The 21,550-nt window shown below is 41.6% G+C and overlaps 1 long non-coding RNA gene across 3 annotated transcripts in view; it reads left to right on the top strand.

Moving 5' to 3' along the window:
* LOC135232942 (uncharacterized) overlaps window positions 1–15,414 on the top strand; it is a 40,321-nt gene extending 24,907 nt beyond the window's left edge. For 2 of the 3 annotated variants that reach the window (XR_010323570.1, XR_010323568.1), the window contains exons 3-5: window positions 1,491–1,510; window positions 6,675–6,745; window positions 12,997–15,414. This is a non-coding gene — a long non-coding RNA (uncharacterized LOC135232942). The remainder of the gene's footprint in view (window positions 1–1,490; window positions 1,511–6,674; window positions 6,746–12,996) is intronic. The other variant, XR_010323569.1, reaches the window with a different exon arrangement.
* The last annotated feature ends 6,136 nt before the right edge of the window (window positions 15,415–21,550 follow it).

Raw genomic sequence — 21,550 nt, 5'->3', positions numbered from 1 at the left:
TGTAAATGGAGACTCGGGCTCCAGGTTCTAGCCTCCTGTAATAAATACTCTTACTACTCCCTATTGCAGTGATTCTCAAATGCTGCAATGCAGAGGGGTGGGAGTAGGGAGACCCTGTGTAATTAGAAAAAGCACTTACCTCCTTTCATCCCCAGTTGAAATTCAGTGATCTATAATTTATCTCATTTTCTCTGGTTCTTCTTGAAACCTCCTCAAAAAAGCAAAACAAAACCAAACCCACTTATTTTACAACTCAAGCTGGAGGAAGATTTTACTCATTTAGAAGTGGCCAACAGAGGAGCTGTAAGGAAAGCATGATTCCTGAGTCATCAAACCCCACAGACTTGAGTGATGCAAACAAAGAAGCTGTGGCTGGGATCATCATCATTCCCTGGCAAAGAAGCCGCCCAATAAACCACAAGATAGAACCATTTTAAAGCTTCTCTTCTGTAGTAGAAGAGAAGAGTGTGTCTCAGACTCATTGTATTCATTTCAAAAGAATCAAAGACAAGTACATTTTATAGGATTTGAATCTGTGGCAAGCAAGTGACTTGGATATGATGATTCAAAACTATTCTCCATCAAATGAGGGGGAATTGAAATTGACTCTCAAAAAATATCCACATCACCCCATACCGCATTGATAAATGTTGAGGTGTGACTTTAAGTAGGTTAATGTTGTTGTTAATTGCCTTCAAATCAATTCCAACTCATGGCTAATAGCATAAGGAAAATGTTAAGAAAAGCCTGGAAGAGACTATCAATTTATTCTGGCATCAGAGTAATAGAAGGACTGTAGCTGCGTACGGTGTAGCTAGAACACACCTCATCTGAAATAATATGAATCCCATTATCATCAACTAGAATCATACACATTTCTATACAAACCCTTCCTCTGAACTCAAAATCTGGGCTTAACTGGATTGGGAATCTTTTGCATACCTCAAGCATGGCACATATCACAATATTCCTATTGTCTGAATCCTTGAGACTTAGCTCTTTGATGACAAAGACTGTATTACTTCTCTCTGAATTCCTAACATCTAGTATAGTGTTGCTATGTGTTGGAATTGACTCAATGGCAACAGATTTTTCATTTTTTCTTAGTATAGTGCCTGGCACTTGAAAGATGTCCAATAATGTTTGTTAAACCAGTCAAAAGAACCAAGAGTGTAAATCCTAGGACAACAGGAAAAAAATTTTTTTAGAGAAAATATCCTTCTCTGATCTACCTGGGTAGTACTAACGGTTAATGCGCTTAGCTGCTAACTGAAAGGTTGGAAGTTCAAGTCTACCTAAAAAGTGTCACTGAAAAAAGGCCTGATGATCCACTTCCGAAAAATCAGCCATTGAAAGCCTATGGAGTGCAGTTCTACTCTGATGTGTGTGGGGTTGCCATGAGTCAAAACCAACTCCATGGCAACTGGTTTTTTGGCAGTATTACCCAGAAAGCCAAAGGTGGCTTAACTTCAGTTTTTTTTTTTTTTCAGGTGAACATCCCAAGTCACAGGTAAGCATTTGCTAGACTGCACAAAACTTCTGTCATTGCTATTAATAACCTGGCTTATTGGAGTTTTAGAATGAGTTCACTCACAATTTAATTCCCTGCTTTAATTAGAACAGAAATAAAACTTAGATAGGCAAATGATTTTCATTCAAGTATTTCAGAAAGGTTTTACTTTTGAAGTCTGAAGTATTAAGTGTACATAAAAACAGCATTTCTTGTTTGGAGTTAAAAGAAGGGATATCTCATCATGGGAAGAGATTAAACGTGATCACACCTGCCTTGTGAGTGCAGTGGTACATCAGATTTAGCAGCTGTTGGGAAACAATCATATCTTTCCTGCATCTAAATTACTTGGTTCTTTTCTCTGAAAAGACTAAAAATACTGTGATCCCTCAATTTCAATAGTGCAAAGAATTGTACGTTGCATATTTATAAACCAGCCACAGGACAAAGGAGGGAAGCAATAAAGAATTAAACATTACATTCTCTTGAGAAGTATTTTCTTTCAGTATTACATAAATGTCTTTGTGCTTTTCCGTTTTCTTTTTGAAACCAAGTAACCCTATGACATTTCAAAGTGAAATAACTACACACACAATTTTTAAATAGAGGCTAGGATGACTTTTTTTTTTTTTTAGAAACAAGTATAATTAACCACACACGGCATATTATTCATTGTCCTATGACCTTTCTTATTTAATTTCATATTCTGAAAATGTTTGCCTCTAAATTTAGCCAGGAATATGAGGGAATGTCATGGTTGCTTTGCTGGCTGTACTTTGCAGTGGGATATGGCTAGAATAGTTTCAAATGCAGATGTTAAAAACAGTATTGTTTGTATGCTTTGACTTGTGAAAGGTTTAATAAAGGCCCAGCAACTTAGATTTACCAGAGAGATCCTCATTGAAGGTCCTGAAAAATTCAAAGTAACTGCAAAATACAGCACCTGGTGGGGGAAAGGAGGAGAAGCACACCCCTTGGGATGGGGATGAAAGCCAGTAACCATCGCTGTCCTGGGAATGCAGCCCCTATTTCCGACTCTTCTCCTGTCGCTTCCAGAGATTATGATGTGGCTGCTATAGATCAGGAGTTTTAAAAGGTTTTTTTTTTTTAATGCTGTGCAATCCCACCTTCAAAACAAACAAAACAAAACTTACACTACACATCAGGCAAAAGGGAGCTGCTGTGGTTGATGTGGAGTTCCCAAGTGGTACAAATGGTTAAGCACGTGGCTACTAACGGAAAGGTCAGCAGTTTGAACCCACCCAGAGGTGCCTTGGAAGAAAGGCCTGGTGAACTGTTCCTGAAAGGTCACAGCCATGAAAACTCTATGGAGCGCAGTTCTACTCGGCAACACGAGTCCCCATGAGTTGGAATCAACTTGATGGCAACTGGAACTGGGTTTGATACGTGGTTGGGGATGGGGGCAGAGGCTCCTCAGTGGAACTTAGGGCTACCTGAAATGGAATCTTGGAATCTCTGCTCTAGGTTGTCTGGGCCATGACTGGGACACTTGGGCCTCTGCTCTGGTGTGATCAGGGCCTCACGTATGGTAGTCCAAGTTGTGTCCTGTGCTGGTGTCAGCCAAGAGGGCCACTGAGTGCTAAAATTCAGCCCTGGCTCCTTTTACCAAGCCCAGCTCCCTGGCCCTGGGCTGCTTCTGGAAGGAGGAAGGGATACCTTTTGTGTTTCGTCTGTCCAGAGGGGATGTAGTTTTCTTACAGCAAAAGCCTTAGAATCTGGTAAGGCCCAGGCCCAAGGTTGTGGATATTGCTGGAGAGCCTCTGTGCTCTCCCCTGCCGGCATCTTCCTTGCCCGCTGGTTTTGCAGTGCTCTTGGGAGGGTGAGGGTCAGCCACCTCCCCGCTGCACTGAGGAGTTTAGTCCTGAGGGGGAGGCTGTCTCTCAGCTCAGAAGCTTGGCATCTAGGGCCTCAGTAGGGTGGGGTTAGAGGCTGTGAATGGCTGCCTTCATTCACACTGGAAAGTTAGTGCTGTGGGGACTTTTGGCTTTGGTTTGTACAGGGGGCAAAACTGGGATGTAGGCTGGGCTTGTCGCTGGCGCGCTCTTCCCCTTTCCCACCTCTGCTCAGCTCCTTCTCTCAGAAAGAAAAGACTCTTGTAAAACTTCCCCAACTCCAAGGTCTTAGAGGCTTGACTCATGTTCTCCCTTAGGTGAATTTGCCTTTTAAGTGCCATAAAAGAAGACTAAGGAGCCCTGGCGGCCCAATGGTTAAACACTTGGTTGCTAACTAACGGGTTGGCAGTTCAAACCTACCAGCCGCTCTGTGGGAGAAAGGTGAGGCAGTCTGCTTCCTTAAGGATTTACAGCCTAGGAAACACTATGGGGGCAGTTCTGCTCTGTCCTATTGGGTAGCTATGAGTCAGAATCGACTTGACAGCACACAACAACAAGAAAAGAATGCCTGTTCAAAGGAATTTCTGGAATTTTTGTTTTTTGAAGGGAAGAGCAAGGGTTAAGGGCCTTCCCAGAACTCCTCAACACATCCCTTATACTTTGCCTCCATGACCTGGGACTCCTTCAGAAGCAGGCCTGCTGCTTGCATTGCACAACATAGCAGTGTGTTACAACATGAACGCAAATGGAGGCTCCCGCACCCTATGTCTACACATTAAAAAGTTATAAATCAAGATGAAAACTGTTAAATAAAATATGTGTATCCTTTTATCTTGACAAATCAATAACAAAATAAAAAATATTTGTAAAATCATAGTTTTTATACAATGAAAGGTAGCAAAATACCAAAGATGACTGAATTTCATTATTATGGCACATGTTTGGATGTTCTGTTGATCCAATATTTTATATAAGTGATAAAAGACATCAATCATTCACAATTTATTTGTATTTATTCACTCATTTATTTGAATATTTATTCTACAACATTGATTTTATTTTCTTCGCTTCAGCAAAATCACCAATTTTGTTGTTACGATAAAGATTTCCATGTAATTTGTGTTTGACTGACAGTAATAATCTAGTAAATTTTTAAAAAGCATAGCTGTATTCAAAATGCTCAAAATGTAAGTATATTTTCATTTTTAAATATAAATTAATGTGGATATAAAAATGGAAAATTAGAATTACTTTGTATATTTTTTAAAAACTTATTTTTCTAAAATATATCATCTATTAGAATTAAATCAATTTTAGACTGCAGAAGTTGGTAAAAATCTTCAATTTCTTCGTTTTTGGCATTAGTGGTCGGTGTGTAAATTTGAAGAATAGTCCTGCTAACTGGTCTTCCTTATTTTTATAGGCGCATTTTTTTTTTATGGATATTGTCCTATCACTGACAGCATTGTACTTCAGGATAGACCTTGAAATGTTCTTTTGATGATGAATGCAATGCCGTTCCTTTTCAATTTGTCATTCTTGTCATGGTAAACCATATAATTATCTAATTCAAAATGGCCAATACCAGTCCATTTCAGCTCACTAATGCCTAAAAAAATTTTTTTTTTTTTTTTTAATGCCTAGGATATCGATCTTTATGTGTTCCATTTCCTTTTTGAGGACTTCCACTTTTCCTAGGTTCGTTCATCGCACGTTCCACGTTCCGATTATTAATGGATGTTTGCAGCTGTTTCTTCTCATTTTCAGTTGTGCCACATCTTTTTTTTTTTTTTTAGAACCAAGTATATTAACCACACACGTGACATACTATTCATTGTCCTATGGCTTTCCTTATTTAATTTCATATTCTGAAAATGTTTGCCTCTAAATTTAGCCAGGAAAATGAGGGAATGTCATGGTTGCTTTGCCGGCTGTACTTTGCAGTGGGGTATGGCTAGAATAGTTTCATACGCGGATGTTAAAAACAATATTGTTTGTATGCTTCACAGATGAAGCCCCAGAAAGCTTGACTCCATCCACTTCATTTAGGTCGACTCTACTTTAAGGAGGCAGCTCTTTCCTGGTTGTATCTTGAGTGCCTTTCAACTTGAGGGGCTTATTTTCCAGCACTTTATCAAACAATATTCCACTGCTATTCAGAAGGTTTTCACTGGCCAGTTTTTTCAGAAGGAGACTGCCAGGTCCTTCCTCCTAGTCTGTCTTAATCTGGAAGCTCAGCTGAAACCTGTTAGTATTTGAAATACCAGTGGTAGAGCTTCCAGCTTCACAGCAACATACAAGCCACCACAGTATGACAAAACTGACAAGATGCATTGATAATTATTGGTGCTTGGAATGCCAAGGTTGGAAACAAAGAAGAAAGATTGGTAGTTGGAAAATATGGCCTTGCGGGACAGATGAAACAAAGGTGATCACTGAGGAAGCTAGTGTTGCTCTTTGAAAGAGACTGCTGATTTTTTGTCCTGGCTAACCTCAATTTAGAAAACTGCACAGTGCTCAAGTGTTCCTACACCTTGGGTGGTCTGCAAGGTTTTCCTTCCTCTTCCTGCATTAATGAAAGATGTGAGGGATTGCATTCTCATTCTCCTAATGGCTTTCACTTCAACTTTTTATTTGTAAATCAATTATTTGGAACTGAGAACATATCCCCCCATAAGGAAGTATGTTTAATGAATTGGAACCGACTCAATAGCACCTAACAACAACATTAGAATTAAAAGGCAAAACATAAAAGTAATGTATTTAAATAAAGCTGAATTTTAAAATCTAAAACTTTAGAAGACATGATTAAATCTTAATCTATTTATAAAAATTAAATTATTGCAATCCTAGTGTTTAATATCCATATAGTTACCAATATAAAGAATCAGTGTCATGTTTTATATTTTAAAAGTAATATGAACTGCCATTGAATTCCCGTAGTATCCCCAGGACTATGAAAGAGAAGCAAGAAAAGGGATGCTCAGAACTCTTGGCTAATGATGCTTTATTAAGCAGGAATCTATTGCATTCATACTCTTTGAGAGGAAGGATTTAACAACTTAACCTGTCCTTTCTTACCTAAGAGCTTCCACCACTCAAATCTTTCCAAAAAATCCCGTCGCCATCAAGTTGATTCCGACTCATAGCAACCCTATAGGACAGAGTAGAACTGCCCCATAGAGTTTCCAAGGAGCACCTGGTGGATTCAAACTGCTGATCTTTTGGTTAGTAGCCGTAGCACTTAACCACTGTGCCACCAGGGTTTCCAAATCTTTCCAAAGCAGTTTTTATTTTGTTTTGTTTTGAAGACAGGGCAAGAGATGTGGAGAAGTGTTTCTCGGAGTCCTGGAGGAGGCTGTGTTAAGAAGGAATGTTTAAGGTAAGTGCTGCACTATGTCTGCATGCAGTGCTGGGTCTTGAGGGCCCAAGCCTCTCTTTCCCCTTGCCACACGCATTGCTGCCCTGACTTTAATGGGTCTGGAATCCTCAGGTTGTGTTCTGGCCTTGCTGCTAGACTCCTTTTGTTTTTTGGTAGCACTTTTATTGAGATATAATTCACATGCCATACAGTTCACCTATTTAAACTGTACGATCTAATGATTTTTAGTATATTCACAGAGTTGTGCAGCCATCACCACAATTTTTGTCACTCCAAAAAGAAACCCAGTACCTATTTGCAGTCATTCAATATTTCCTCCCAAACTTCTTACGTTCTTCCTGCCCTAGGCAACCACTAATCTACTTTTTGTCTCCATAGAGTTTTCTCTTCTGGACAGTTTGTACAAATGAAATCATGCAATATATGGTCCTTTGTGAGTGGCTTCTTTCACTTTCTTTCAAGGTTCACACATGTGGTAACATATATCACTATTTTGTTTTTTTCTATGGCTGGGTAATTTTTCAATTGTAAGGATAAATCACATTTTATTTAGCCATTCTTCTGTCAATGGACATTCGGATTGTTCCCATTTTTTGGCTGTCATGAATAACGCTGCTGTGAACATTCATGTACAGGTTTTTGTCTGGACATACGTTTTCCCTTCTCTTGGGTATATACCTAGAAGTAAAATCCCTGCATCATATGGTACCTCTATGTTTAACCTTATGGGGAACTGACAGACTGTTTTCCAAAGCAGCTGCACCAGTTTATAGTTCTATCCTTGTCAGCACTTGTTATTGTCTGCCTTTTTTTTTTTTTTTCTTTAATAGCCATCCTAATAGTGGTACCTCATTGTGGTTTTGATTTTCATTTGCCTAATGGCTAATGATGTTGATAGTTCTTTTTTTCAACTGGCTAGTCCCGGAGAGATAGAGGTACAATTAGAGGTGGAGGTAAAGGCAGAGGTTAAGAGAGAAAGGGAGAGATCTTTTGGGAGATTAAAAAAAAAAAAAAAAAAAAAATCTGACTTAAAATCTTTTTTTTCTGAAACTTTTAGTTACTGGGTCTAGTTTTGCTCTCTGAAGCACCGCAAAGCTTTCTCGTCAGTCAGCTAAATTTGTTTATATGTTTATAAAGGCAATCTTTGGCAGCCCATTGGGTTGTTAAATTTTTCCTTTCTCTTTTGAGTTAATGAACCTAGCCAGAGGCTAGCGTGCAGATCTGGCCACACTTTCAGGCTGTGCAAGCTAATTTAGCAGGCTAATACAGATCATAGTCTGGACAGAGGGCACATGAGTAACTTGAAGAAACATAGTCTGAAACCACCCTAATTTGATTAGGCTTTAGTCACTATGTTTATTTTGAAATTTCGAATAACTTTAAAAGGGAGTATGTGATTTTTATGTTTACTAGAAAGAACAAAGGTTAAAAAGATGTTGAGAACTTGGCCATAAAACAGAGGTTCTGTCCCCATGCTTACCGTATAAAAAAGACATTGAATTCATTTCCTTCAACCTGGCACACGTGTGTGGCACACATTTGCGGCACACATTTGCAAAGGCGCCTGCTATCGCTGGATGAGTGTGTGACTGTGTGAAGACTTGTTTCAGTGATAGCTCCAGCCCATTGCCTCCCTGGCCTTTCAGTGGACCTGGTCTTCTCTTTCTGGCTCACCCAGTTCTCCCCCTTCAGACTTCTGAAGAGGATTCTCTCTCCCGCTCAAACCCTGGAACTATCTCCTTCCCCCTGCTGGCTTCACCTGTGTTCTCACAAATCTTCCTCCTTTTGGTGGATCTAGAGGAATCCCTCTCGTATTGTAGGTAAAATGCCTTTTATCCTATACTCATTTCTCCTATTTCGTATTTCCAACCACCCATCCCTCTCATCAAAAGTGATAATTTTCTCCTGAGGACACTGTACCCCATTCTCCCTTTCTTAAAGAGACCTCATCTTTCTTTTGTTCTCTGTCACAGCTTTAGCTTGCACCTGGAATACTACATTGGCCTTCCCTCTGTGCCTCAGGCTCCAGTCTTTCTCTACTCTGTGCCATTGCCCACATGGCTGCCAGACTGATTTTCTGAAAGCACAGGGACTCTGCCCTCCAAAAATATAGAGTGCCCCCAAATGCTAGTGTAACTTAGTACAACCATCTCCATAGCTTGGAATGGAATTGCAGGCCCTTCCCAACCTGGACTTCTCAGCTTTGGCATGGGGCACTTCTCTTTCTCCTGGCGTGACTCCAGCTGAGTGACCTAGTGGCTGCTAGTGACCTCTACATGTGAATGGCTGGACACCAGGAATGGCTCACCAGATTTGTCCCTGTTCCTGGAATGCACTGAGCTGATACCCCTCTCAAAGCGTTCACATTGGGCTATTCCCGCTTATTGGAACGCTTTCCCAGCTGCTCTCCCTGGGCTCCCTCCTTTTCGTTATTCAGATCCCAGCTCAGAGATCATTTCCCCTGTGAGGCCTTCTCTGACCTTGAAGGCAAGCTCAGTGACAACAGTGATCTCTGTTTTGTTCACTGTAGTATTCCTAGCACCTAGGACAGTGCTGGCACATGGCAGGAACTCAATATGTATTTGCTGAACTATTGTAATAGAGCAGCTTCTGTAAAAAGCACTAGATTGCAGAGTTTCTGCCATTTTTGTGTTGGGCAAGAAAGGAACCAAGGAATGAACAAAGGACCAAGGAGGAACAAACAAGAAAAGGGAAGACAGGAGGTTCTTGTCGGCCAGAGGACAGAGATGGGTAGCTGGGGAGAAAACAGGACAGGTGTTGTGGAAAATATATTCTGTTGTGACTAAAGCAAAACTCAGGCTTAATTTGCAGAAAAGGATATTTTTGAAGAAACCAGAGAGGGAACAATCTCCCAGACTCCTCTCCTTCCACTCCCACATCCCTCCAGCCTGTTTCCTCATGTTCTCCTGCCTCCCCTTCTCATTTTCCAGTTTTCATCACCAAAATGAAATATGGGTAGATAGGTGTCAATTTCTGGTCCATATTAGACAACTCCTTAGTTAAAAAAAAATCAGCATAAAGGGTTCCAAATTCAAGGGACACAATTTTGTCTGAAAGAAAAAAAAAATGCAGCCCCTTTTAAAGTACGCATGTATTTCCTAAGACTTTTTGGCTACTCTCTTTTTTTTTTTTTTTAAGATGTTTTGTTCACAACTGAGCCAGTACCTGTTATGGTGGTAGAAACCAACAATACATAAAGGACCTTCCCAACTCCAGAACCCATTGTGCAACTATTCTTGGTTTCTTTTGTCCAACTGGATCTTCTGCTTCCTTTGCCAACTGAAATCAAATGGGTGTGTTAGGTCACGACACTGATATGAAGTAGTTTCCACACTTGTTTTTCTTTCTTCTTTCTTACCCCTGTTTTATTACATGTAACAAGTCAAGTTGTAATTATGAAAGTGTGGAATTAAGGCAGCTTGCTAGCTCCCTGAGGCTGAGCAGCACTGCTCGGGTTGTTCAGAACTCTTTGGAACAATCAAAGGGTATTAGTCACATGATTGCTTGGAAGGTGCAATCATCCGAGTGATATCACCAGAGTGAATTACTCCAGGACTTTGCAAATCTGGAATGCAGAGTTTGCTAAAGAAAATTAAATGATTTGCTCTTTTTACTGCTCCATGTGACTAGTGGTATTTTTCTAGTGGCTTTGGTTTTATGCTGAAAAGGAACCTAATCCAGTTCTCTTGGTACATGAAAGTGCCATGAAAACCAAGGCTTCATGGATATGAAATTGTTATTATTAAAGCTGTTTCAATTTTTCTTTCTCAGTATAATTATCCAATGCCGTCGACCTCTGTCTGTGCTATGCTTTCTCTCGTCTCTGGCTTTTGGTGTGTGATGTTCTCTCTGTCTGACATTCTCTTCTCCCTGGCCTTCTCCCCTCTACCTCTTGCCTAGCTGGTAACTCCCACTCATCTTTAAGCTCATTGCAAATGACTCCGCCTAAGTGAATTTTCCTCAACCACCCCCCTGCCCCGATTCCAATGATTACTCCCTCCTGTCTTCTACCACTATATCTTGTATATCCCACTATTATCACCTTTGCCACATAATACATGTTCTTTTTATATGAAGTTTTGTGACAGCAGTAACTGTGTCTTTGCACCTTTGTTTCTCCATCATCTGACACAGTCTTGGCAAATAGTGAGCCTCCGAGTATATTAGTTCCCTTCCCCTTCCTTCTTCAGTTGTTTACCTCACCTCCATGCAGGCATTTGAATTTGAAGCATGATTGAAGTTTTATTAATTACAGAGTTATATACTTCGAAGGTATGACATTAACTACATATAAGTTTAAAATTCTTATATGTCCTTATATGTCCTGTAAGTTTAAAATTCTTATATGTCTCCCTGATTAATTAAAAATTTTTATCAAAATGTAGTGACTCATTTTATCCAAAATAATGCCTTTTCTCTTAAACACATAGGTCTTAAACTCATTTGTTTGATTAATAGCTAAAAATTAGTAATGATACTAGCTACTTTTGCTTTCTTTTGTTTAGTATTTTCTGGGTCTTTTTTTGTTCTCTTTTCTGTCCTTCTGGGTCCTTACAGATTAGAAAGTCTCTTATAAAAAGCACATGTCTGAATTTCTAATTTTTATTCAATCTAATATTCTGTCATTTAATAGGTCAGTTTTCTTCATTTATATTTACTGTGATTACTGATATTTGGATTTACTTCTATAATTTCCTTTATGCTTCCTATTTGTACTGCCTTTTCTATGCTTCCCTTTCCCCACTTTCTCTGATGTTGTTATCAACCTAAACTTCGTGATTCTGATTTTTTCTCATAAATAAGTTTGACATGCTACTCAGATGGGATGATTAAACTAGCAGGTTTCAGTCTTCTTATTTCTTCAAGTTTCTTCTTTTAACTAGGCAAATGAGAAGATTCTAGAGGCTATAAGAAAGAAGTAAAGCTAAGGGGAGACTTTGAGAGAAGCTTTATTCCTTAACAATTCTCATTGAGGACTAAGGCAGATTCATAGCCAAGGAGCTAGTTCTCAAATGATGAGTCAACATGCTGTGTAATGCTGCACACAGAAAGACAGGATCTGCGTAATGTGTCTACTCCCAGTGTGAAGGTGGTGCCTAAGGAGCAGGTTCTTTTGAAGTTGGCATGCCTGTACTACCTTGTGCTGTGTGGCTGCATTATGAAGGCATTCCCCCATGATTTGGCTCTGTTCAAACCACTGCAGAATTCTTGCTCATTCAGTGTGCCATGATGATATTTGGCCTCCTCTCAGCTAGAAATAAATAATCATAAGTAAACCGAAAAGGGAACCATTAAATTGTGTGGCAGGACTCAGTTGTATATCGGACTGCCTGATGGTCCACGATATGCTTATATCAGTTCATAAGATTATCACTTAAATAAAAGTACACAATTTTAACATACTTATGGAGAACTTTGCTTTGCGGTTTCTTTCTTGGATGATTATTTTATGGAAGAACCAGCATAGAATAACAGCTAGTAGCCTGGAATCTGTGGTTTCAGACAGACAGGAGATTTGAATCCTGATTCTTCCATATACTAGCTGTGTGATCTCAGCTAACTTAATTATGCTAAACCTCCATTTCATCATATTCCAAAGGCTAGGGACAAACCTATTTTGGCATGTTAAGTCAGAATTGGGGATGCATTTTCCTAAACAAGCATGCGATTATTTGTAGGTGACATGTATCGTCAGACTCAGTATCATTAACAATGGGTAAAATAAAGCCATTACAACCCTTTAAATAGCATGTTTCCTTATGGGAGAATGTGTTCTCAGTTCCAAATAATTGATTTACAAATAAAAAATTGAAGAGTAAGCCATTCGGAAAATGGGACTGCAATGTCTCATATCTTTAGTGCAGGAAGAGGGAGGAAAATTCTGCAGACCACCCAAAGAGCAGGAAGAGGTGAGCACTGTGCATTTTTCTAAATGGAGGCTAGCCAGGACAACAAATCAGCAATCTCTCTCAAGGAGCAACACTGGCTCCTTAGTGACCACCAATGATGGGGACATTGATTTAAGTTTGGCCTCAAAGCCACCTCTGTAACTTTGCTGTGCTTGGATGCCTCATTATTCCTCAGAAAGGCTTCCTTGAAGGGCAAAAGGTCACCTTCCTGCCCTGCTTCCTGGAAGCTCCTGAATATTGCCTAGAGGGGGCCTCTGTGCCCACACTCCCTCACGATATATCAGCCTGGCTTTAAGTAGCTCTCCAAATTCTCTTTTACAGCTCCTGCTATAACTTCAGTCATCCTCAACTCTGGTGCTTTACTGCCATGGGCATGGATCTCACATTAACCAGTGAGTTAACAGGTGGATACCAAGAACTTTCTGTTGCTCAGGATTCTTTAGGCTCTGTGAGAGTGCAGAAAAGAAGAAGACAGGATATTGGCTTTCAAGAAATTTACAAAGTAGTTTTGGAAGCAGTATGTCCAGGCGTGGATTACCCAACAAGCAAGGTAAGCATGTGGTTAGGGCATCAACAAAACAGAGACACCAGTTGTCCAAAGCAAAGACCCATAGATGCCAAGCAGACAGGACACAAGGAAAAGTGAGTGCTGCAGTGGAAAGGAACTGGCAAGGCAGTAAATGAAATCGACACCAGCTCCAGTGCATCGGAATGTGTCGGCTGGAAATAAAATTCACACAGGGTCATGAGGGTGCCCAAGCGCAAGTTGTTTAAGCTATGAGGCCCCTACCACTTCAACACCTTCATTGACATCTGTCTTCTACAGTCACCTCTCATGTAATTGAAATTCCTTATCTCAGCAGGTCTCTTGGGAGTATACCATTTTTTTCTAATAAACGGGAGGTGGGGGTGGCCTGTCAAGTCTAACTCTTGCTACATTTACCCAGTATGCAACTGGATCCAACATGAGTGTACTGGGCAAGGACAGGACAGATTATATTAATACAAAACAGGCCTCTGATCCATTTTGAGAGCCGTCTTATACATCCACATCTGCTGGTGCAGCCAGGAGAGCCAGATATATATATATATATACATAAAACTCACACCTTCGATTCGAATGCGTGAGTAAGCAGAGGCGAGGGGCACCACAGATTATCAGTGTTTAGGGCCCTCACATGCCTTTATCTGGGCCTGAGTATGTCCTAGGCATTAAAATGCAGAATTCAAGTCATCCAGCTCTGATCTGAATCCCAAGACTACGGTTTCTTAGCTGTGTACTTTGATCTCAGTTTTTTCATCTGTAAAATGGAAATGATAAAAATAGCTATCTCATAGGGTTGCTATGAGGATTGTGGTACAAGATAAATCACTTAGCAATGCCTGGCACATAGTAAGTGCTCAATAGATGTTATCTATTATGATGATGTTGATGATGATGACTCCCAGGAAAGTCTGGACTGTGTAGGAACCTAATAGCGCTTCCCTCAAATCCTTCCTAGTCTTCTCAGACCTTGGGGAGGAAGGACCACTTTATGGGTCTGGAGTGGACGGGTAGAAGAAGGTGGGCTTTGAGGACACCTTGAGGAGACACTGGTGACTTCCTGGAGAAGGCAGTCTGCCTGTCTTGGCTCAGTTCTGCACTGGGACTGTGTTGGGCTTGGAAACAAGACAACTAGGACTTCCTCTGCCTTTGAGGAATTTGCTAGCTAGTTGGAAATTCAAGATATAGTCACAAGATGCAGCTTTAACATAATAATGAAGCAGCATATTCATTAACAAGAACAAAATGGTATGGTAAAAACTCAGCGTAATTATGATAAATGTTTAGGGAAAGAAATGCTTGAATATAAGTCCAATTAATTCTGGACTTCCGGATAAAATTTCCTGTATGTGTTACTATGTGGCAATCACAGCAGAGAGGTCTTCTTCTTACCCCTAGAACCCTGCCTCTCTGTCTCCCATGTCTGGCTTCTCTCCTGACCAGTGAAATAGAGTTCTGAATCCTGCCATAGCCTTCGGTGATTTTGGATGAAAGGCCAGAGTGATTTTCTAGGGGATCCACGTACTTGTTTTCATACTTTAAAGTAGGGAATGGTAGAATAATGGATGATGGAAGCTTTACTTTTAAAAGAACACGGTTGACATTTGGTAACGGTTAACTCAGGCTTTTGCTGAGAACAGTGTTTATTTTGCAGGCTTAATGACAGGCCCGGCTTTCTGGGAGTGCTGGAATAAAAGAGATTCAGACAGAGGTTGTCATGGCCTTCCTCCCCAGCAGGGCTGCTGCAGCCAGCATTGCACGGGCAGTTCTACTGAGCTTGGGATTTGGGTGTGAGATGAGACACAGCTTTTTTTTTTTAATTAACTTTTATTGAGCTTCAAGTGAACGTTTACAAATCAAGTCAGTCTGTCACATAAGTTAATATACATCTTACTCCTTACTCCCACTTGCTCTCCCCCTAATGAGTCAGCCCTTCCAGTCTCTCCTTTCGTGAAAACTTTGGCAGCCTCCAACTCTCTCTATCCTCCCATGCCCCCTGAGACACAGCTTTTGTTGGACATTTTTAACCGTCTATGTGGTTTTGCCCTTTGAATAAATGCGTGCGTTCAGCAGTAGCCTTGATCTCTTTGCCTCATTCTCTTATTTGATTATGAGAAGAAAAGCAAAAACAAAATGAAAAACATGGTTGTGGTACTATTTAGTTAAAAACATCACTTTAGTATTAAAGGTGCCATAGAAATCATCGGCAGATGGAAAAAACCAAAGCACAGAGAAGGAAAGCGCCTTGTCCAAAGTCACACAGCAGATGAGTGGAAGAGCTAGGTCTGAAACCCAGGTTTCTCAGCTCCTGGTCTCATTTGTTCTTTTCACTATTCTACTTCTGTGGACAAGCAGGGAGAGTTCTTTTTCTCTCTAGCTGGACTCTTCTTCCTTCCCAAAGATAATCCAGAAAATCTTAATTCACTTCCAAAGACAGTTTGTTGTGTGTTGGCCATGCTATTTTTCATTAAAATTTTCATTGTTTCATATGAAAGCCTGAAAATTACTACTGATTCTAGGTATTGGGGAGAGGCGGTTTATAAATATAGAGAAGCTTGTGTCCCCTTTCATTCCCTCTCCTCCCTGGCTTTCTTCGTTCTACCCACCTCCATTAAGACTTTACTTAGGATACCTATTTTGGGGGAATTTTTAACATTTTTCTTCTTTCCCAGTTTTACATTATCGTTATTGTAATGATCAATGTGATAATAATTTGTTTTGCAGATATTTTTTTATTATATTAATTTCACAGTGTAACTCTCAAGTTTTCTAATGAGGAGGAGGAAGGTACAGATAGAATTAGGTGGAGAGACTTTTGAAAATGTGGGCAGGGTGTTTGTGAATGTCTGGGCAGAGGAATATTTTGGCGGAGCGGTGGGTGTTTTGAGCACTCTGGAAGCTAACAAGCAAGCTCCACATATAAACCTGATGGAAGTCTTCCAAACTTCAGACAACACAGGGCCTTTCAGAAGCCTGAACTGAGTCCAAGTCAAATTATGGCCCAATGTCCTAGTGCAAATGAGAGGCTGAGTTGATCAGAGGAAATGACACTGGTCCAGTACCAGGGGACCCCGTTTCTACGGCTAGCGGTAGTTTCCTCATCTCAGTAAAGGGATAATAATAGCTCCCACCTCATGGAGTTGTTGTGCAGATAAAAATAAAATAGTGTAAGTAATGTGCCAAGCACAATGCCTGGCACATAGTAAGCACTTATGATTTGTGTAAGATGCCAATAGGCTTCTGGAGAGAGACATGTGGAAATTGACAGTCAAATAGAGAAGGCTGTCAGTGGGCAGTGAGGCATGGGGATTATGGGTACAGGCTTCAAAGTTAGTCAGACCTGTAGCTGGGTTTCTAGTTACTTAACCCCTTTCAGCCTCAATACCCATCTCATAGGTCATTGTATGGCTTAGTGATATAGGACATGTGAAGCCCCTGGCTCAGTGCCTGGCATGTAGTAGAAGAAAGGGGCTGTAAGAAGCTGAAAGAGTGAGGCAGAGAAGACAGTCATAAACTAGGAGTGTTGAAAGAAGCTAGGAGAGCATGATCAGCCCCTTGGGTCCTGCATTAGTTTCTTGTGGCTGCTGTAACACTTGACTTAAAAGAATAGAAATGTATTCTCTTGCGGTTCTGATGGCGAGAAGCCCAAGGTCAGTATCCCTGGAGGGGAATCAAGCCACGCTCCCTCCAGAGTCTCTAGGGGAGAATCCTTTCCTTGGTTCTTCTAGCTTCTGGTGGCTGTCGGCATTCCTTGGCTTGTGGCTGCATCACTACCAGCTTTGCCTCCATCTTTACATTGTCTTCTCGTGTGTGTGTGTGTGTGTGTGAGAAAATCTCTCCATCCCTCTCTTGTAAGGGCACTTGTGATTGCATTTAAGGCCCACCCAAATAATTAAGAATAATTCCCCCATTGACAGATCCTTAATTCAATCACATCTGCAAAGACTCTTTTTCCTTATAAAGTAATATTTGCAGGTTCCAGGGATTAGTACCTGATATCCTTGGGGGACATTATTTTGCCTACTGCAGAGCCTAATGTACCACTGGTTGGGAGAGGATGCCATTTGCCTTTCCTAGAGTGATGTGGCAGGGACAAGAGTGCGATGATAGCAGAGGAGTCATTCACCAGGGCAGTGGCAAAGCCAAGCCATGGCCAGCCATGTGGTTAGGGACAAAGCAGGGGATAGCAAGGGTGTGGGAGAGGTTGGCAGGGAACACATGGGTGATATCAGTGAGGCCTTGGGAAGTGGTGGGCTCAGCACCAGCATCTGGGCAAGGGGATGGTAATAGCCTTCAGGAGGCAGCAAGAACAGCTTGGACACTGGCCAGGGGAAGGAAGAGACCAAGTCCTGCCTGATTGTACTGGTGGGGTTCAGAGCCCAGGAGGATTGTACGAGAGCCTCAGACTGGATATCTCTTGTCCAACCTCCCTAAGCTGGGCCCAGGTAGGCCATGAAGTATAGGCCATGGTCCCTGTTTTTGAGGAGTTCACATCCTAATGGGGTGACAGGCATATCAGAAGTACTTTATCAGTAATACACATATGTACATGGGTCTGAGGGAACAAATAGAAAAGAATAGCTGTTCTCTTTGGAGCCAGGAGGTGGTGGATCTAGAAAGTTTCACTGAGATGACATTTAAGGTGGCTCTTCAAGATCCAAAAGGAGTTTTCTAGGCGAAGATGGACAAAGACATGGAGATAAGGAGTCATGTGGGGTTCAGGGAAACTAGCCATGAACTTTGCATGTTTCTCAATTTTGCCTTGCTATGAGGCATCTGAATAGCATTTTTATGGTAAATGCGGAACTGCAACATAAAATAGAGCCCTGGAATTGGAGTTAGGAGACACAAACTCAAATTATGGCTTAGCTGCTTCCTAGTGAGTGATCCTGGGCAAATCACATGAGTTCTCTCAGCCCCATTGCCCTATCTGTAAAATGAGGGTAGTAACACCTTCCTTTAAGAATTATTTTGAGATTAGATAAAATAATGCAAGGGATAAAGTCCGAAAATCTACATGCTCAAATAAATGTTAGCTTTCTTCCTTCCTGAAAGGTTAGATGGTTTAGTCTGACACAAGTGACCAGTACTAGGACAAATGCTGTGCCTGTTAGGGCTGGAGCAATAGTATTACCTAAAACGTTTTTTTTTTTTTTGGTTCCTGTATTTTTTTTTTTTTTTAATTGTGCTTTAAGTGACAGTTTACAAATCAAGTCAGTCTCTCATAAAAAAATTTATACACACCTTGCTATGTACTCCTAGTTGCTCTTTCCCTAATGAGACAGCACACTCCTTCTCTCCACCCTGTATTCCCTGTGTCTGTTCAGCTAGCTTCTGCCCCCTCTGCCTTCTCATCTCCCCTCCAGGCAGGAGCTGCCCACATAGTCTCATGTGTCTACTTGAGCCAAGAAGCTCACTCCTCACCAGTATCGTTTTCTATCTTATAGTCGAGTCCAATCCCTGTCTAAAGCGTTGGCTTTGGGAATGGTTTCAGTCTTGGGTCATCAGAAGGTTGAGGACCATGACCTCTGGAGTCCTTCCAGTCTCAGTCAGACCATTAAGTCTGGTCTTTTTATGAGAATTTGAGGTCTGCCTCCCACTGTGCTCCTGCTCCATCAGAGATTCTCTGTTGCGTTCCCTGTCAGGGCAGTCATCAGTTGTAGCCAGGCACTATGTAGCTCCTCTGGTCTCAGGCTGGTGTAGTCTCTGATTTATGTGGCTCTTTCTTTCTCTTGGGCTCATAATTACTTTGTGTCTTTGGTGTCCTTCATTCTCCTTTGCTCCAGGTGGGTTGAGACCAGTTGATGCATCTTAAATGGCTGCTTGCTAGCCTTTAAGACCCCAGATGCCACTCACCAAAAGTGGGATGCAGAATGTTTCCTTAAAAGATTTTATTATGCCAATTGACCTAGATATCCCCTGAAACCGTGGTCGCCGGACCCCTGCCCCTGCTACTCTGGCCTTTGAAGCGTTTGGTTTATTCAGGAAACTTCCTTGCTTTTGGTTTAGTCCAGTTGTGCTGACCTTTCCTGTATTGTGTGCTGTCTTTCCCTTCACCTAAAATAGTTGTCTACTATCTAATTAGTGAATACCCCTCTCCCTCCTTCCCTCCCAACCCTTGTAAGCACCAAAGAGTATTTTCTTCTGTGTTTAAACTATTTCTTGTGTTCTTATAAGACCTAACACTTTTATGGATGTCAAAGACATCCCAGCCTTACCAGAAATGGCTGGACTTGTTTACTTTTTCAATTGTATTTTCTTCTTCATTCTTTCTTCTCCTTGTGCTTACAGGAGAACACTGGGAGGGATTCTGCTCTGTGTTTTTGCATCGTTTGCACCTCTAAATCTGTCGATTTGAGTCTGTGCCCTGCTAAAAAGAAGGGGGTCTCTCTGTCACGGTGGGCACTAACAAAGATGCCAAGCATGAACCATTGCATCCCCTCATCTTTGGCTTTGTAGAAACAAGGTCAGAGGCCTTCCGTTGCTGCTCATCTGCTCCTGTAATTCTCCATTGACCACTCCCATTATGCTTCTCATAGCCCAGTCCTGAAAGCATGGGGCTTGGGACAAGAGAGAACCTGGATTCAAGGCTTAGCTCTGCCACTTAACCTCTAAGCTTCAATTTCTTTCTTTGCCAAGTGCAATAATGATAGTACTCGTCTCATCAGGAATGTTCTGAGGATTCAATAAGATGCTTGTAAATTATTTAGTACAGTGCAGGACTGTTATGAACTAGTTTGAAAGGAAAGGATTTGGAAAAGAAAGACATGAAAGTTATTTAGAAAACCAGGAGGAGATGAAATGGTCAAATAGCACTCCCAGCTTGCTCATGATATTCTGTGATTGGGTCTGTGGTCTGATGTGAGGGCTGCTGAAAAAGGGCCTCTTCCCAAAGTTGTCTTTTTCACATACCTGGGTGGGGCTTGAAGTTCCAGCCCCTATATAGCCATCTGTAGGAGCCCTGGTGGCACAGTGTTTAAGTGTTTGACTGCTAACTGAAAGGTCATTGGTTTGAAACTATCAGCCACTTCTCAGGAGGAAGATGTGGCAGTCTGCTTCAGTAAAGACTACCTCCTTGGAAAGCTGCGGGGTATAGTTCTGTTCTGTCCTATAGGGTTGCTATGAGTCAGAATTGACTGCAACATGTAGAGAGCCATCTTTTTGGCAAAGGCGTGTGTCTCTAGGAGTTCTCTGATACAATAGATGTAACACATATAATCATTAACATCTTTACACAAAATATTTCATGATCTTACTGAGACCTGAAGGAATGAAGCATAGGACAGGTAAATTTTGACAGAGGAGGTATAGTGAGTTGAATGGTGACCCCCAAAGGATATATTTGCATCTCAGATCCTATGAATTGACTTTATCCGGAAAAACGGTCTTTGCAGACATAATTACGGAGCTTGAGATGAGGTCATCCTGGATCATCCAGGTGAACCCTAAATCCAATGATAAGTGTCCTTGGAAGAGACGGAAAAGGAAAGAGACATGGAGAAGAGGAGAAGACAGACAGAAGACCTCTGTCAAGACGGAGCTAGAGATTGAAGTTATCCAGCCACAAGCCACGAAATGTCTAGACCCACTAGAAGGTGGAAGAGGCAAGGTGCTCTTCTGGTACCTTGGTTTCGTCCAGTGGTACTGATTTCAGACTTCTAGCCTCCAGAACTGTGAGAGAATAAATTTCTATTATTTTGAGTCACCAAATTTGTAGGTGTTTGTTATAGCAAGCACAGGAAACTAATAAAGGCAGTAAGGAGGGAGAGAAGGGAAGGTCTGAGGTACATCAGATTAAAAATATTGAGTACCAGCGTTTCAAGACAGGTAGGGGCACTCACTGAGGAAGGCCTGCTGTTTGGATGTTACACACACAATTTAGTCTGCCCACCAGTTTCCCTCACCCTGTTCATTCATTGGCTTCTGTCAGTTTTGACAACTGCCGAGGACAACTGGTTATGTATGTAAACTGCCAAGGACAACTGGTATCTATGTAGTCCCTATTGTGTGCATCCAAACACTGCTTTCAGGTCTGAGCACTCTGCAGGGAGCAAGGCCCATGGAGCCCTGCCCTCATGGTGTTTCCCTTCTGGTGGAGCTGGACCACCCCCTAGGGCTGCCTCTCAGACTCTGTGGGTTGCAGACTTAGAGCTCTGGCCTTAACTGGTTCTTCTTCCACTTGTTTTCAGCTCCAGTTATTTCCTGGCCCCTGCCCCTGCCCTTGGCTCCCCTTCCTTTCCAGGTTTGGCTCTTGGCTTCTTCCTATGCCTGGCCCAGCCTGACACTGACCACTCCATTCAGCCAGCACCCTACGGTGGAAACCTATCAACG

The sequence above is a fragment of the Loxodonta africana genome, chromosome 12 (genome assembly GCF_030014295.1).
Source record: "Loxodonta africana isolate mLoxAfr1 chromosome 12, mLoxAfr1.hap2, whole genome shotgun sequence".
NCBI classification, from domain to species: domain Eukaryota; kingdom Metazoa; phylum Chordata; class Mammalia; order Proboscidea; family Elephantidae; genus Loxodonta; species Loxodonta africana.
The sequence above is the reverse complement of the archived record's forward strand: the minus strand, read 5'-3'. Positions and strand labels throughout refer to the sequence as shown.